General features: G+C 42.6%; 1 long non-coding RNA gene across 1 annotated transcript; it reads left to right on the top strand.

The window, feature by feature from the left end:
* Nucleotides 1–1544: 1544 nt before the first annotated feature.
* On the top strand, nt 1545–11579 carry LOC129647424 (uncharacterized). The gene is made up of 3 exons (XR_008712323.1): nt 1545–1722; nt 9606–9700; nt 10980–11579. It is a non-coding gene; the product is annotated as an uncharacterized LOC129647424 (long non-coding RNA).
* Nucleotides 11580–17726: the final 6147 nt, after the last annotated feature.

Genomic DNA, 17726 nt, shown 5'->3' with positions numbered 1-17726 from the left:
CATACCTCGATATCCCCTAACACTGCCTGGTCTGTGTTTCATTCACTGCAAGGCTGCATGATTAGCTGACTGAATCAGCTAATCTGTGTACTTGACTCAAGACTGCTTTTCCCTCTTCCCTCCCTGGCAAGCGTCTTTCTCATTGGGTTAACCGTGCACTTTTAACACCAGCCTCTCGGAGACGGGGTTATCCTCTGTCTTGACAGGGTCATTGAATTTCAGAGTCAGAATGGAGCTTTATTAAGCACATCAATTCCAACTCCAGTGAAATAATTAACTCGGGGCTTGGACGGTCTGGAGGAGGAACCGTGAGGCCCAGGGGGCCCGAGCTGTAGCACACACCCCAGGAGATGTTGGGACACGTGGCACATGGGCTCCTCCATGAGAAGCGTTGGCAGGACTGGGAAGCCGATGGAATGGGTAGAGGCAAGCAGTTGAGACCTTCATTTTTTGGGGACAAATTTTCTGTGACAAACACTCTAGAGTCCCTTTTTCTTTGTTCCTGCAGAAGTAGTACTTGGCCTGCTCTGCCTCCTCTGGCTTGTGCCAGGCACCTCTGTGGTTGGGTTTTGCTAAACCTGGGACCCATGGATAACCTGGATGCCCAAAGTACTTGGGCAAAGGCACCTACATTGCAACAATACTTCACTGAGGTACTGGGCTATCTGGGAAAAGAGCAGGCAGTCAGGTGAACCAGAAAGATCCATTTAACCAACTTAGAAGATGGGCGGTTTTGATGAGAGCATTAACCTTCTCCAGGCTGGCTGTCATTTCCAAATGACAGCTGCGTGCCTGGCATTTCCAAGGAGTCTTTCATCTCTAAGAGGAGAAGGGGAAGCAGGGGTCGCATCTAATATATTAAAAGCAGAAAGGAAACGTTGAAGCCTGTGGTACCCTTTGGCCTGTGGGTCTTTTCTCCCCACTGAGGTGGTATGTATTTTAAAGGCCTAACCTAGGAGCTGTTTTGAAAGACCAGGTTAAAGAACAATTAAACTTAGACTTGCCTTTAAAATGTCAGACACTGTCTACCCTGGTGGATGGGCAGAGGATACATTCTTTTGGGAGTTGGGCCCTGAATAATTTAGGATTCTTTTAGTTGCAAGTGACAGAAAGCCAAGTTTGAATTTATTTTATTACAAAAAACGATGTGTGTCTTGGGTATCTGGACTGTCTTGTTAAAGATGTGGCCTTTGGCACAGGTGAAGACAGGCTCCATCATGTCATCGAGGTTGGTCACTCTCTCTTCCTTTGGGTGGGCTTGATTTTCATGTGTTCTCTCCCTCACTGCTTGTAAAAGCGCTGCCAGCCACTGGAAAATACATACATCTAGGTTCAAATCCAGTCATCGTGAGAAGCGACTTGCCTACTAATAACACGAAGGTTTGGAAATTGGAGGCCCTTGGTTGTAATTGGCTGAATGGGTCAGCCCTGAGACAATTACTGTGAAAGAGGCATTGACCGCGGCCTCTCAAACTTCAACGTGCACACGATTCATCTGGGAATTTTGTTAAAAGGCAGATGCTGACTCAGAAGGTCTCAGGTGAGAACCCGAGAGTCTGCATTTCTAATAAACTCCCAGATGATGCTGAGGCTGCTGATCTAAGGACGACTGTACCTGAGACTAGACTTGTTGGCTTCACTTAGATGGCATTTTCCATCCATATAGCCTGAGGGTAGACTCGGGTTCAACTGAGGACAAGAGCTGAGTCTAGTGAGGAACAGGTAAGAGGGGGCCCTCAGAACAAGTTGTAACATTGTTGCCACATTAAGGACAGATCAGATCTGTTGGCCAAAGAACGCATTTCCCCTATGGGCTCTCTGGGTTTTTTGTTAACTGCGACATAAAATGCAGTCAGTGATGTTTGGGGATGTCTGAGTTGTGCCTAGCCTCAGTAATACCCCTTGAAGAGAGGAAAGAAGTGATCCTTAGATGCAAGACAGAAGATAAACCAATCTCAAAAACTGCGCTGATTATCATCATTGCTATTAATTATTAACTGAAGAAGGGCTAGCATGTGCCTGGTGTGGGTAGAGATTTTGTTTAAGCACCAGCCCAGAGAGACCTGGAAAGGAAACCAAAGAAGAGGCATGAATTATAAATACGGATCCTGCCATAGGAAGCTGCTGGAAGCTCAGGCGCCTGCCATGGAGAAGGGGGTCACGAGGCTGAAGCTCTGGAACCGCAAAGTGGGGTTAATGCGCCACACAGGAACCTGCACTCTGCAGCGTGGGACTGCTCGTTAGGGGACCAGCATCCACGCTGCTGGTGACAGAGGATGGATGCAAAGGCAGAAACCGCAGCTCAGAGAATCTTTGAAGGAACTTACATTTCTGTTACATGGGAAGACATACTGCCTAAAGTTTGTTGTTGTTTTTTTTTAACGTAATTGCTTTGAATATTATATTGTGGTAAAGAGGTAGGTGGACCTGGCGTAATTAGTTGATAAACTATGATAACGAGAGATGGTATTCTGGAAAGCATTTGTTTAGAATGTGGCATTTAAGGGGGATTAGTTGCATAATTTAGGTATTTGAATATCACCATGTAATAAATAATAATAATAACCACAATAATCCCAGCTTGATGGGGGCCCTGCTGGTTAGAGAATGTTCTAGCTAGGTTACCAGATGGAGAACTGTAATGAGGCTCATTCCCTGGTAATTTAAGAAATGAAGGCAGCATCACTTTTTGCCTCTCATCACCTTTCCCTTCCCTTTATTTCTCAGCATCCTGATGTCTTCTGGCTGTGGCAAGCAATCTCTCTCTCCCAGCTCCCTCCCTTCCCTCTCCCTCCTTCCTCCCCCACCCCCATTTTTATCTCTCCTGGAGCCTAAGCTGTTAGTGTTTTGCTGCTGGGAATCCTGGCGTTGTGCAAGGTCTTTACACGTATCTTATCAAGTGAGCCCTGTGCCGTCTCTTAAATCCCCGTGGTAGGAAGATGTCAAGACATTGGCTACAGCCAATGAGGTGTCAGAGGGTTTCTAATGCCGTATAGACACGTGTTGGATTGATCCTCTTCTCTCCCCAAATGTATCCTGGTTTCCTTAGCAGAAAAGTTAAGTCAGAACTTTTTTCTTATTTGAATTTAGTCAGGCAGGTGGTTCCAGAACCTTCCTTCTCCAGGTCCTGAGCGCCTACACACCCGAGCTTTGGGAGACCACCATCGCCACCATCCACAGGCTGCAACAGAGATGCTTCCTGCTTCTGTTTGCGTCTCAGCAATGTCCCCGTCTTTTCTGCTGAAAATTCTCTTTCTTTATGGATGTTCCTTCCCACTTTCTCCTTCCTCCCCTCATCAGGTACTTTAAAGGGTCTAATTCTTGCGCAGAATTAAAGCTAACGAAGATACCCAATCAGGCCGATTCTCCATGCTTACTTCGAGGCGACAGGTTAACAACAGGAAACAGAGAACAATCATGAGTCGTCACCCTCTGGATGCTACTGTAAGAACAACTGGCCTCAAAAGTAGGGGAGAGAAACGTGTCCTAGAGACCTGAGTAGAGGCATCCACCCTGCTGTGTGACCCGCCAGCGTCTGACCTTCACTCACCTCGGGATTTAACACGCTCTCGGACAACTGATTTTAACTGCAGATTTTCCCCATCAACACAGTAACCCACCCTCCTGCCCACCACCACCACGCCAGGATTGAGTCCGCCCCATTCACCCGTGCATTTCCAGAGTCAAGCTCAGTGCCTGGCTCAGGTAGGTGTTCAAAACACATGCATTGAATGTGTTTATTAACTCATCTCTTCAGGGCAGCTGTGCCAGGAGGAGGCGAGGAAGCACTTCTGCTTATAGAGTAGTGGTGATGGTTTAGAGTAGCAATCCCTTAAAATAGACCTTATTGAAACATAGTGAACAAATTTTAAATTGGCCCAGGATCTAGGGGAAAAAAATCAGAAGTATATGTGGGGATGGGGAGGTGGGTGGGAAAGTACACAGAAGGATTGGGATAGTAAAGGATCCTAAAATTCTACATACATGAAAATTACATTTCTTAGTTTTCTTTTTCTCAAGTAAATTTCTTATTGAAATACCATAAATTGAGTACACAAATCACAAAGCTGTCGGGAGCATATACATCTTGATGTCTGTTCACAAAGGGAACAAACTTGGGTGGCGGACCTCAGATGAAGAAACCATCCTGCCAGTATACCAGAAACCACCCCAGACCCTTCCCTACAAAATAACTCTTATCCTGATGTCCATTCCTGCAGTTTTGCCTGTTTTTGAGCATTATGTAAATGGAATCATACAACATGTTCTCTTTTATGCTTAGCTTCTTTTCTTCACTGCTATTTTAATCTGACAGTAATTCATCCTTTTCATGGATGTATACTTTTCCACTTTATGGGTCTGCCTCTATATTTAACTGTCTGCCTTATTGTTGACAGCAACTGTTTCTTTCCTATTTTTTTTTAGGAAAAAAATAGTTTTTTTCTATTAATAGTTTTTGCCTATTAACAGTGGTGCTATGATGTATGCTCTTGAATGTCTTCTCATGCCCCAAAATTGGGTATAAGCATGTATGAAGACCAATGCAGGATTGCCAGGCATGTGCCTTCTCAGCTTCGGTAGATACTGCTGTTTTCTGACTTGTTGTTCAGTGGCTAAGTCGTGTCCAGCTCTTTGCCATCCCATGGACTGCAGCATGCCAGGCTTCCCTGTCCTTTACTATCTCCCAAAGTTTGCTCACAGTGACGCCATCCAGCCATCTCATCCTCTGTCGCCCCCTTTCCTCCTGCCTTCAATCTTTCCCAGAATCTGGGTATTTGCACACCCACCAGCATTCAGTTGAAGTTCCCATCTTCCTATTTTCTTGCCAATAGTTTAGTATTGCTGTCTTATCAATAGTAATCTAGCCAGTGGGTGTGCAATGGCGTTGTTTTTGTGGTTTTGATTCACATTTTCCTGATGACTGATGGAGTTGAATAGTTTTTATATGCCTATTGGTTATTTGAGTGTCCTCTTTATGACATGCCTGTTCATGTCTCTGTATGTTATTTTGCGGATATTTTTGGCATGTAGTATTTGTTCATTTTAAAGGGACTTTAGACATTATGACCTTGGCTTTCTTACTTAAAAATATGTCTATTATAGTACCAGAGCCCTTTCTTGAGATGAAATCTTGGGGAGAAGACCAAGATGCAAACTAGGTCAAAGCAGAGATGTTCTCAGAGGAGGGCAGAGACGCTCAGAGCGCTTCCCATCCGCCACCCCTGTTATGTTCCAGCGAACCTGAAAACACTGCCTTATAGCAAAGACGGTTTTTAAGAGCCAAGATAACAAGTGAGCCAATAAAAATCCTCATAAATACTTTATGAAATATTTGCTCACAATAAAGATAACAGGAGACATAAGACCCTGAAAGGCATTTTCACAACTTGAACGGGTTATGATGGACATTATACTATTAATTTCCATTTATGCTCTCTTGCTCAATGGCGACTTTGTGTGGTCTCTCTCATCTTGTGAGCGAGTTACAAGATGCTTTCAATATTATTTTGATTCACTACTGAACACATGCACACGAAGAGATGATGTGTGTGTGTGTTTGTGCGTGTACATACATGGCAACCTACCCTCTTCTTTGTTCCAAATGCTCAATGCTCTTCTGATTTTATAACTTAGATTTGGTTATTTCCATGTCCTAAATCCAGCCTTGGTCTCATAGACACAAAAGTACTTGGATTTTTCAAATGGAAAAAATTGGGGGCAAGCTTTATTTAACACATCTGGGGAGGCGTTTTTGGTTTCCAGTGCCAGGGCCCAGCGCTGGTCACAAGGAAAACACTGTAGCAGTCCCTTTCCCATTTACCTCCTCTCCCCGCCTCACCAGACCCAAGAGGGCAGTGCGGGGGCTCCTTCTTGCGGCTCCGCCTCCTCCCCGTTTCTCTCTCCCAGAGCTTCAGGCTCAAACTTCTATTTTTTCACTGCCATCTGTTTTACCTCCCTTTTCTTTTTCCCAATCCCCAGCTTCCTTTTCTTAAATTATCCCCAACCGGAGGGACTTGCAATCTGTAGATGTAAAAATCTAAGAGAAATATGGAAATAAATTTGCATACAATGGAATTTGGCAAAGTGAAGGAGCTCAAAGATACAAAGAGATTATTGCCATTTTTTCAAACATGAGCTATCACTGCAGGTACCTGGAATGACCTTAAGTAATACACTGGATTAAAGTTTCTTCAAAAATTGGATTTTTTATATATTATGGTTATTAATATAGTTCTTAGATTTGTGGCAAGATAGTATACTTGTTTTCAGCTGGATAAAAGCTCCTTTTAAATATTAAGTTTTTAAAAAACGATTTTTCTGGCAAAACTTGTGAATTTGTGACATTTGGGAGACAATGGATGAGTCATGCTCAGTAAATCAAAAGAGTAATTTTATTATAGGACTCCTTCTCCCATCAGATCTAGTTAAGCAGTAGTGAGCACACGGTATATCGAATCCTGCTCCTTCAATGTAATAAGTGTTAGGATCAAAAAAACAATATAAAACAGTCTATTACAATAGTTTTCAGTATAGTCTACACATCCCTGGGGGTTCCCATGACACTTTGAATGTGTCCATGATGTCAAAAACTATTTTCATAATAATACTGAGATGTTATTTGCTCTTTTCAACATATTGACATCTGCACTGTTCATGCAAAAGCAATGGCAAGTAAAATGCTGGCATCTTTGGGTGATTCCAGGCAGCAGCACCAGCCTGCACTGCTGGTGGATGTATGCCTTCCCACACTGGCTGGAGAAAGAAAAGTCCATGTCGCTCAACAGTGACCTTGATAAAGCAGTAAGACAGGTCAGATCTCAACACAGTGCATCTTTCTCCTGTTCTGTGTGACAAAATGGCATGTATGAATCAAGCATTCTGCTGTGTACTATGTATGATGGTTGTCTCAAGGAAGGCACTTTTGCGTTGAACTAGCCCCATTTTCTCCAAGCCAAGTTTCAGCAATACGTGAGCCGTGAACTTCCTGATGTTCAAGCTGGTTTTAGAAAAGGCAGAGGAACCAGAGATTAAATTGCCAACATCCGCTGGATCATCGAAAAAGCAAGAGAGCTCCAGAAAAACATCTATTTCTGCTTCATTGACTATGCCAAAGCCTTTGACTGTGTGGATCACAATAAACTATTGAAAATTCTGAAAGAGATGAGAATACCAGACCACCTGACCTGCCTCTTGAGAAACCAATATGCAGGTCAGGAAGCAGCAGTTAGAACTGGACATGGAACAACAGACTGGTTCCAAATAGGAAAAGGAGTACGTCAAGGCTGTATATTGTCACCCTGCTTATTTAACTTCTATGCAGAGGACATCATGAGAAACACTGGGCTGGAAGAAGCACAAGCTGGAATCAAGATTGCTGGGAGAAATATCAATAACCTCAGATATGCAGATGACACCACCCTTATGGCAGAAAGTGAAGAGGAACTAAAAAGCCTCTTGATGAAAGTGAAAGAGGAGAGTGAAAAAGTTGGCTTAAAGCTCAACATTCAGAAAACGAAGATCATGGCATCTGGTCCCATCACTTCATGGGAAATAGATGGGGAAACAGTGGAAACAGTGTCAGACTTTATTTTTCTGGGCTCCAAAATCACTGCAGATGGTGATTGCAGCCATGAAATTAAAAGATGCTTCCTAAGGAAAGTTATGACCAACCAAGATAGCGTATTCAAAAGCAGAGACATTACTTTGCCAACAAAGGTCCGTCTAGTCAAGGCAATGGTTTTTCCAGTGGTCATGTATGGATGTGAGAGTTGGACTGTGAAGAAAGCTGAGTGCCAAAGAATTGCTGGTTTTGAACTGTGGTGTTGGAGAAGACTCTTGAGAGTCCCTTGGACTGCAAGGAGATCCAACCAGTCCATTCTGAAGGAGATCAGTCCTGGGTGTTCATTGGAAGGACTGATGCTAAAGCTGAAACTCCAATAATTTGGGCACCTCGTGCAAAGAGTTGACTCATTGGAAAAGACCCTGATGCTGGGAGGGATTGGGAGCAGGAGGAGAAGGAGACGACAGAGGATGAGATGGCTGGATGGCATCACTGACTCGATGGAATGAGTTTGGGTGAACTCCGGGAGTTGGTGATGGACAGGGAGGCCTTGGCGTGCTGTGGTTCATGGGGTCGCAAAGAGTCGGACACGACTGAGTGACTGAACTGAACTGAACTGAGCCCCATTTTTGCATGGGACATGATTTTCATTTGAAAGAACAACTGATCAGACAAACTATGATTACTTAGACTTGGTTATTAGGCAGATATTTCCCCCAAAATGAATGAAGTGGGCCTGTTACTTCAAGGGAAATAACTAACAGTGTGTATATAGCCCATGATAAAATTTGGAGAAATTTAGAATTCTGGAAAACTTGTTTTCTTTACCATGAAGCAAGCTGACTGCTTTCCAGTACCTAAAGACTCATGATGAGATTGGTCATGATATTTACAAACGTGATTTTTGTGCCAGTATTCTTGCCAGGAAAATTTCCATGGACAGAGGAGCCTGCCAGGCTACAATCCTGGCATTGCAAAGAGTTAGACATGACTAAGCAACTAACCACACACAAAATAAACAAAAGCTCTTTAGAGGTCTCAATAATTTTTAACCATAATTTTAAGTGTGTAAAGGAGTCTAAGAGTATAAGGACCAGTGTTCTACAAGATAGAGTTCTTGTCCTATGTTCTTATGTGATCAAAACAGTCCACTACTAATTGAGTGACCTTGGAATAAAGTGTGTGTGTGTGTGTGTGTGTGTGTGTGTGCATGAGCGTGTGTGTGTGTGTGTGTGTGAGAGAGAGAGAGATGGGAATGGGTGACAACATAAGATTTTTGCATCATAAAAATTTAAGAGAAGGGAGGGGGGCGAAGTCCAGCATGTTTTGGAGAGATGATTTCTAGTGATTTTGTGAAAATGAGGAAGACGTTGATTGAAACGGATGGTTGAAACAGAAACAGAGAATATGAATGTTGATTCAGAAATAAAAAATTGATGAAAGATATGAATCATCTTCCTCTTCACAATATTTTATGGCAGGAAGCTTTAAGATGGCCTCCAGTGATCCCACCTCCTAATTTTGGCACCTTCTTCACTTGAGAATAAGCTGGACCTAGCAACTTGCCTCTAATCACAGGAACAGAACAGGGTGTGGGATGTCACTAGTGAAATTAGATCACAAGAGACATCTGCCCTGCTCACCCTCTCTTTCTCTCTTTGGCTGGTTCTGAGGGAAGCCAGATGCCATGCTGTGAGCCACTTTATGGGAAACCCATGTGGTTAGGAATTGGTCGATCCCCAGCTTACAACTTGGGGCTTCCCAAGTGGCTCAGTGGTAAAGAATCAACTTGTGAATACAGGAGACACTGGTTTGATACCTGGGTTGGGAAGATCCACAGGAGATGAAAGTGGCAACCCACTCCAATATTCTTGCCTGGAAAAATCCCATGAACAGAGAAGCCTGGTGGGCTTCAGTTCATAGTGTCTCAAAGAATCAGACATGACTGAGCAGTGTAAGCACACGTGCACAGCTAACAACTCAGGAGAAACTCAATCCTGTCGATAATCATGAGTGAGCTTAGAAGTGTGTTTTCCTTCTCCAGGGTCTTCAGATCCCAGACTAACACCTTGATTGCTGCATTGCAAGGGACAGAGGGACCCAGTTGAGCTGCATCTGGATTTCTGACCCACCCAAACTGTGAGTTAATAAGTGCTTGTTTTATTAAGCTGCTAAATTATGGGGTGCTTTGTTACACAGTGATTGATGACATATGTATATGTGCAAATTCATGTAAAATTTGCATATAATTTCAAGAGACTTTGATAAATCCCTGAAGCCCCATTGATGGTTAAAGTATGGACCTTGTTAAGAACCCCTGCTTTAGGAAGACATTAAAGGAAAAGACGGCAAAGGAAGAAAGAAATTAAGAACAGCAGAGTAAGTAGTGGAAGGAAAAAATCTAGAGAGTATAATTAGAGACAGTTTTACCAGGGAAGTGAAACAAGAACCCAACGCCTTAATGGGAAGAAAGTTTCACTACAACTTTCTAGGAGGACAGTTCCCCAAAGATAGCAGCTAAATTGGTGAGAAACACTTCCATCATGAAATAAAATTGGCTGAATATGTAACCAAAAGAGGAAAAGACCAATGTTCTGTATTTAGGTGTGTGGGAAGAAAGTTTTCAACCCAGCCTGGTGGGGAGGAGAAGTGTTGAATAACCACTGAGGATCCTAAAAGTGGCATCTGTGGACTGAAAAAATGTACGTGTTGTAGAAAGGATGCTAAGTTACCAAAGACCTTATGACAGCCAGTGTAATTTGCAAGTTCAGAGGTCAAGCCAGGCTCAGGCCCTCCTGGCTCCAAGGATTCGGATGATGTCATGATGTCTCTCTACTTACTTTTTTTCGTTGACTTTCAAAGGGCCAAAGATTGGGTGTGGGGTGGGCGAGTCTGCAGAGAGCGCTTCCAGGCTTTCTAAGCCGCAAGAAGAGGCACTCGGGGAACAAGATTTTCTTCTCTCGGTGTCCACTTGTGAAATCTGGGGAGGGTCTCTGCTGGGTGTGCTGGGGAAGCCATTACCTGCCAGGAGTGGCGGAAGGATAATTACCTCCAGGAAAAGGGGGTGCTCTTGTCAGAAAAAGGAAAAACGGTGTGGGGTGGATAACATGACATGTGTCTCCCGTAGTGAGTGACAATAACCAGAGGCTGGGAGGGTTGCTTAATATTTAAAGTTATGCCAACATAATATGAGAACCTGAGACTCAGTGCGGCTGTGTAGTGTTTGGGTCTCATTACAGGACATTTCGGTGTGTATTTGAATTGACTTGGAATGATGGAGTCTAATGAATAGAGTTCTGGCAGGGGTGGCGCTGGAGAAGGGATTTGGGGATGAAACCATGTATTCAGAGGCTCAGAATTTTAAGGAAAAATTCAGCCCTTTCTCCTTGTGCGTCAGCATCTGTTGTTTTTCTTCTAGAACACAAAGTGGCTTGCAGAGCCCATATCCATTTGAATAAAGACAGAACAACCACTGCAGCAAAAGCTCAGCTGCCAGATGCTCTGCTTGTTGACTCGGTTGAATTTCTATCACCCTCTACAGTCTCTGGGTGAGGACTTCGCTCATCTGGGGACTCCTGATAGTTTTGGAATTAAAAATTGGATTCCAAATGGTAGAGATTTAATTCCTAAACACACCGAAAGAGATGATGCCAACTATTCAATTTAGATATCCTTTGGTTGTAAATAAAGACTTATGATTGACTAAATTAAGGATCATTGTTTAAAAAAAAATGACAGTTCAGCAGAGACCCACAGTAATGTGGAACTCGGCAGGAGAGATTTCTTTGGTGGGCCATCTTTTCCCCCAATTTTCCTGTAAAATGAGTGTCACAGTGAGATTTGGTAGGACATAAGAAAATGCTGAATAATATGTTAAATAATCAACTTATGATGAAGTAACACATTCTTAACTTCTATAAGGTTTTTCAAATTTTAATTGCTACCATCACATGTGGATAATATAAATGTTATATTTATCATTTATATTTATAATTTTTAAGAAATTACATTTTCTTAAAGTGTACATTGTATGGATTTGATTACTTTAAGAAATGAAAATATGATTTTTAATTAGAAAGACATGTTGTTGGTTATATTCTATGCCCCTGCTCTAAGACCAGTCCCTTCAGTAAGTGACACTTTGCTACTCACTCTGCTTATGAATACACTGCCTTTTTTGGTACTATTTATTAATTATTTTTGACTGTGTTGGGTTTTAGTTGTGACACTCATGCTCTTCACTGTGGCTTAATTGCCCTGCCCTCCAGGCATGTGGAATCTTAGTGCCCAAACCAAGGATCCAACCCATGGCCCCTGCATTGGAAGGCAGATTCTTAACCTTGGACATCCTGCACTGCCTTTCTTTGATGGCAAAGACGCATTGTAGGGACCCAGAGTCTTATTTATCCTCTCAGTTCTTGAATTCAGTGGAAGCCCATGGTGTAAACTCAAGAAATCAGATTGTGGTATTTCCCATTTGATGTGTTTGTCTTAAGAATCGCATCAGATGTTAATGAGGTCCCTCACTTAACCTTTGCCCTTTCTCCAGTATCTATGCACCATACTCTGTTTTTTTTGTTTTCACCAACAGTCCACCCAGACTCATATTTTGTAGCTCATAAAAACCAATATTTTGGATACTCATCATATTTGCATTGTATGCCCTGCCTGACATTTTCCATGCATGAATATTCCAAAAATTATAAGAGGAAGAGGTCAGAGAAGTGAGAGAGAGAGACTTTTTTTTTTTTTTTTTTTTAAATAATCACACTTCTCAATGCTTTGCCTTTTCTGGACTGTTTTTTCTAATTTCTGAAAACTACTGCCTTGGAGATTTTGGCCAATATTGACTTTTGGCGAGGAGTGTAAAGAAACAGTTGCATTGTCCCCCAAATATCTTTTAGTGGTTTTTCTGGCAGTTAATTTTGGCTCAAGAATGATTTGAGCCAAATCATTCAATAATTTGTTGAGTCAAATATGTGCCACCATAGTGCCAGGCTCTGAAGGTATGGAGGCAAATTCTACTTTCCAGAACATTATGGTCCATAGAACCAGGGTAGAGGCCAAGAGAACCAGATCAAACCAATCAATCCTAAAGGAAATCAACCCTGAAAATTCACTGGAAGGACTGATCCTAAAACTAAAGTTCCATTGCTTTGGCCCACCTGATGCGAGGAGCCGACTCATTGGAAAAGACCCTGATGCTCGGAAAATTGAGGACAGGAAGAGAAGTGGGCAACAGAGGATGAGATGGTTGGATGGCATCACCAACTCAATGGATATGAGTTTGAGCAAACTTTAGGAGACAGTGAAAGACAGGGAAACCTGGCATGCTGCAGTCCATGGGGTTGCAAAGTCAGACATGACTTGGTGACTGAAAAGCAACAACCAAGAGAACTTAAGCACTTACGAGGTCGAACTTGATGAAACCTTTATCTCAAGTCTTCACTCGCATCACTTCAGATCACTTTCAGAACGACACTATGACACTGGATATTACTGTCCTCTGGAAGCTCAAGGACATTAAATATTTGTCCAGGCCACACAACTAATGCGTTGTGAATTAGGATTCGAGCAAGATTTGATCCCATGCTTATTTTTACTATTTTATACTGTTTCTTCCTCCAGCACTGTTCAGTTTGCCCTATAATTAAGCTCTAGGAATTCCATTTTCATCTCACTACTTAAGTCTAAAACTAACACTATTAAGAATGGTTGGTAAAGCAAGCTTTCTTAGAGCCTAAAACCTGATCAATTTGTAGGTTGTGAATTTCAAATTTCAAGTAAACCTTTTGGAATTTGAATTCCTTTAAAGCTGACTATCTGTTTCTGAAAAAAAAGTAATATATTGATAGCATGCATACATGTTGTGGGTTTTTTTTTTTTTTTTTAGCAAGATATCTTTTTAAAGGAAATTGTGATGGGACTGAAAGAGCTTGTTGGGCAGTATATAGCTTTTTTCAAAGTAACATTAAGAAGAGTCAGGAATTAAAGACATAGTTGCTGGAAATACTTTCCGTATACTCCACAAATCTTAAATCACATCTGGATTTGCCCAGCATTTGCAGTAGAACCTTTAGCCAAGCCTGGTATATCCAGTAAGATTTTGTCCAATGGAAGGGCTCAACCACACGCCTCAAAATTAGCATTATAGAAACTATTTCTAAACTGAGATAGACACGCTGCCATCCAGTACAGTATTTCGAAGAGTTCATATAAGGCACTGTTTGATTTGAATACAGATTAATCAGCAATTTGTGTTACTAAACACAAACCTAACATTCATTATTTAAACACACAGGAATAATTGTATGAGTACAAGTACGTAGCATGATGGGCAATTGGGCTATTTCATGAATAATCCATTAGTTAGTGAGCATTTAGCTGTGTTTATTGTTCAGGCCTAGGCGTATTGGTCCGCCTCTCTGGGTCCAGCCTGCAGCTGGCACACATCCACAATTGCCAGGGAGTCAATGAGAAGTGTGTCCAGGCTGCAGGATGGAGCCAGTGCTTCTTTAAGCAGGATCCTGATGATGTCATGGCAGCCTCACTCTCCAGGAGGCTCGGGAACCCAGACACAGCACAGCCTCCCAGCCTTGTTCTAGCAGACCTTCTGCGAGGCTTTCTGTCTCTGGGTCTGATTTCAAGGTGAACAGGTAGGGAGAATTCAAGGGGAGGTTATAGATTTTTTTTTTTTTTTTTTGCTTCCCACATTGGTTGATTAGTCCCATACATGGTATTTGATTAATGTCTGAGAGCTCTAATTAGCAATGTCTAGTCGGGTCCACATACACCAGGATATTGATTGCTGCCTCCAGAAAACCAATCTAATTGTGCTCCTTATTATCAGCAAATGGCTGGTGTACTGAAATGATATTGTACATTTCGAAGGCTACTCCGTTATGACAGCTTGGGAATGGGATAGAGGGAGGCATGGAGGTGTGTCTAGGAACTTCCATATGAGGTTGTTAGGAAAAGCATCATGTTTTATCTCTCTGAGACTGTTTTGATCCCAAGAAGGGGAAAAGCCATAAATATTCAGGGTGAAATTTTTCTTTTTAACTTTTCCTAAAGGTGAAAACTGGCATGAGATCCAGTGTGTCATTTGGACCACAGAGGGCTGAAGAAAAAGCAAAGGCTTTGCTGGCACCGCTTGGTTTCTGGAATTGTTGTCTGCTGATCTGTGCCCACCTTTGAAATGACACTTGGAAACGTGCCACTCTCGAAATGGCAGCGTTTGCACTGTGGTTACTCCGTCACCTCCACTGCTCCCTTTGCCAGGTCCCTGGTTTTCAGGAATTGTGATGAAAAACGTATTTCCCCCCAAAGGAAATAACGTTAATAAAATTGGCCTGGCACTAAAAATGTTCACAAAAACCACAGCTCAACTTATATGGTTTTATTCACTTCTATAAAAATTGCAAACGCCTATTTTTCAGTGGCATTTTAAAATCAAGAGCATCCTCTGATAAAGATGGTCTCTTTCGTTTCTCTAAACATTGCACTGCTCTTTTTTTTTTTCCTTCTGAAAATATTGAAATCTAAAATCTGATCATTTGTAAGTTTTCTCTGGAAAAGCCCAAAGGGGCCATAACTTCAGCCACAGCAGAATAATCCTCGGATGGCTCTGATTAGTGCCACCCTAGAGCGAGGATTACCCGCTGCTACCTTTGTACCATCGTTCTGACTAGCATCTGTTCTTGTCAGAGCACTTATCACACTGTGTTGGAATTATTTGTTTATCTGTCTGTCTCTCCTACTAGGCTGAAAAGTCCTGGAGGGCAGGGCTGTATCTGATTCATTGGTGCAAAAACTGAATGTCTTAGGTGCTTGCCACCAAGTGGTGAGGTCATCTTTCTACTAATACTGTAGATTGTGAGGGAGGTCAGCGTCCTGTGTCATCGGTGGCAGCCTTGCCCCACCTTCTGATGTCCCCAGCCTCTCCAGTGCTTCTAGGACATCTCATGGTGTCCCACATTCATGATGCTCAGTTGAAATGAGGCTGTGGTGCTGCCTCTGTCTCCCCTTTATCAAAATTTGCACTGAGTCTGGCTGTCATCTACCCAACAGATCAGAGCTATTCACTCCCCTTGGGACAACGTTGTTAGCACTATTCTGGCATGGGGGCATGGGTGTGATGGCCAGGCTTCCCTTCCCCTAAATGGAAGATACTGTGGCAGAAACGAGAGAGGGAGAGAGTGGTATAAAGTGGAAAGGAATTTAGAGAGGCAGGTGGGACTAGACCATGGAGATGCTTGTAGACTTGGAAAGGAGTCTGCTTTTTAGTAGAAATGCAGAGGGAGATATTACTAAAAGAGGATCATAATTTGAAGCATTTTCTTTAAAAGATTACTCTGACTGCTGAAAGATTAGTGGAGTAGTTCAGCAGTGTGTCAAGTGGGGACACTATGAATAGCCTCATAAGATGGAGGGGGAAGTACGGAGGGAGGGGGATAGGTGAGTATGGGAGATGAAACTGATGCAACTTGCTGACCAGTTAATGGAGGCCGGAGAAAAGGGAAGAACACAATTTGACTCCCAGTTTTTCAGATGAGCTAATGAGTGGGCAAAGGCATCAGTTCCTTACAAGGAAGATGTTGGCGAAGGAATAGGTTTGGGGTTTTAGATCTTCAAATTGAGATGTTTCTTGGGTATCCAAGCGGCCATGTTAGGAAGGCAGTGGATATGTAAGTTTTGAGTTTAAGGAAAAGGTAAGGGCTAAAGATATAAATTTAGGAGACATCAAAATACAGATGGTAGTTGAAGCCCCAGCACGGATGAGATTGCAGAGGGAAAGAGTGTAGCTATGAAAGAAAAAGCTGCAACCAAGTCCTAATGTCACTGAACTTGGTTGGAGCGACAGAGGGAGGAGAATCACAAAAGAGTGGTATTTTAGAACCTGAGAGGGGAGACAGCATTAAGAGAGAGGAAAACCTCAAGTGGAAAGTGGGCAACTTGAATAAGAAGACAGAGAAATGTACATTGTTTTCCTCCTTAGCTTGGCTCAGTGCTCCTTCCAGGATGTCATCATATAGTTGAAGGCAGTGGGAATATACCCAATGGGGCTGGCACATTGGAAGACAGTATTCTAACATGGGTGAATTTCCCAAGATGTGTTTTGCTGCTAAGTTGCTTCAGTCGTGTCCGACTCTGTGCGACCCCATAGACAGCAGTCCACCAGGCTCCCCCATCCCTGGGATTCTCCAGGCAAGAACACTGGAGTGGGTTGCCATTTCCTTCTCCAATGCATGAAAGTGAAAAGTGAAAGTGAAGTTGCTCAGTTGTGTCCGACCCTCAGCGACCCCATGGACTGCAGCCTACCAGGCTCCTCCATCCATGGGATTTTCCAGGCAAGAGTACCTGAGTGGGGTGCCATTGCCTTCTGGTCTTAAATAATGCAATGTGCAGGACACCCACATCCTGGTACATCCTGAACCACAAGGAACCCTCTTCACAGCTTCTTTTTTTTTATCCTAAAGTTAGGATCATGCCTGAATGTCCTTCTTTCCTCAAGAGAAACAAAGATTCATTGGCACAGGGTACCCCAGCTCTATATAAAGAAAAGGCATATTCCTGTCACTCAATCTCTAAAAAAAAAAAAAATGCAAAGAACGACCACAAAAGAAAAAAATCCACAAAAGCTTTGGCTCAACTAGAGGTAAAAATTTACAATTAGAGAAGGCTTTTGTTCTCATTCTAAAACATGGCATTACTGTCATTTCACAGCTTCAGTGCTGAATAATGGATGGGTGTTTGCTTTGCATTGGGGTAATTAAAGAGTCCACCCAGGTTGTTTGTTCCAAACATGGAAACAGATGGACTGAGAGGTGACTGAATTCGAGTCTCTACTCTTTTGTTGACTTTCAAAATGCAGTTTTAAACCAAGTTATTTCCTCAAGGGCTAAGATAGTGCCTGGAGTCTATTACGTGAGCAGTCACTATTTGTTGCATGAATGAATGAATGAAGGAGGAGCCAAGTGATAAAGTGGGGAGAACACTTGATTTTAAAAGATCTGGATTCGTGGGAAGGTCATTTATGCTCTCTGCACCTGAACTTTCCCCTATGTGTCACCTTAAACCCAGGAGTTTTAAAGTGATGTGTTGAAGCACAGTTCAATAAGCAAAAATAATTAAAACAAATTCTATTAATTTCTCACTCTCTCAG

The sequence above is a fragment of the Bubalus kerabau genome, chromosome 3 (genome assembly GCF_029407905.1).
Source record: "Bubalus kerabau isolate K-KA32 ecotype Philippines breed swamp buffalo chromosome 3, PCC_UOA_SB_1v2, whole genome shotgun sequence".
In the NCBI taxonomy this organism is placed as follows: domain Eukaryota; kingdom Metazoa; phylum Chordata; class Mammalia; order Artiodactyla; family Bovidae; genus Bubalus; species Bubalus kerabau.
Note: the sequence above shows the minus strand (reverse complement) of the source record. Positions and strands in the feature narration are given on the sequence as shown.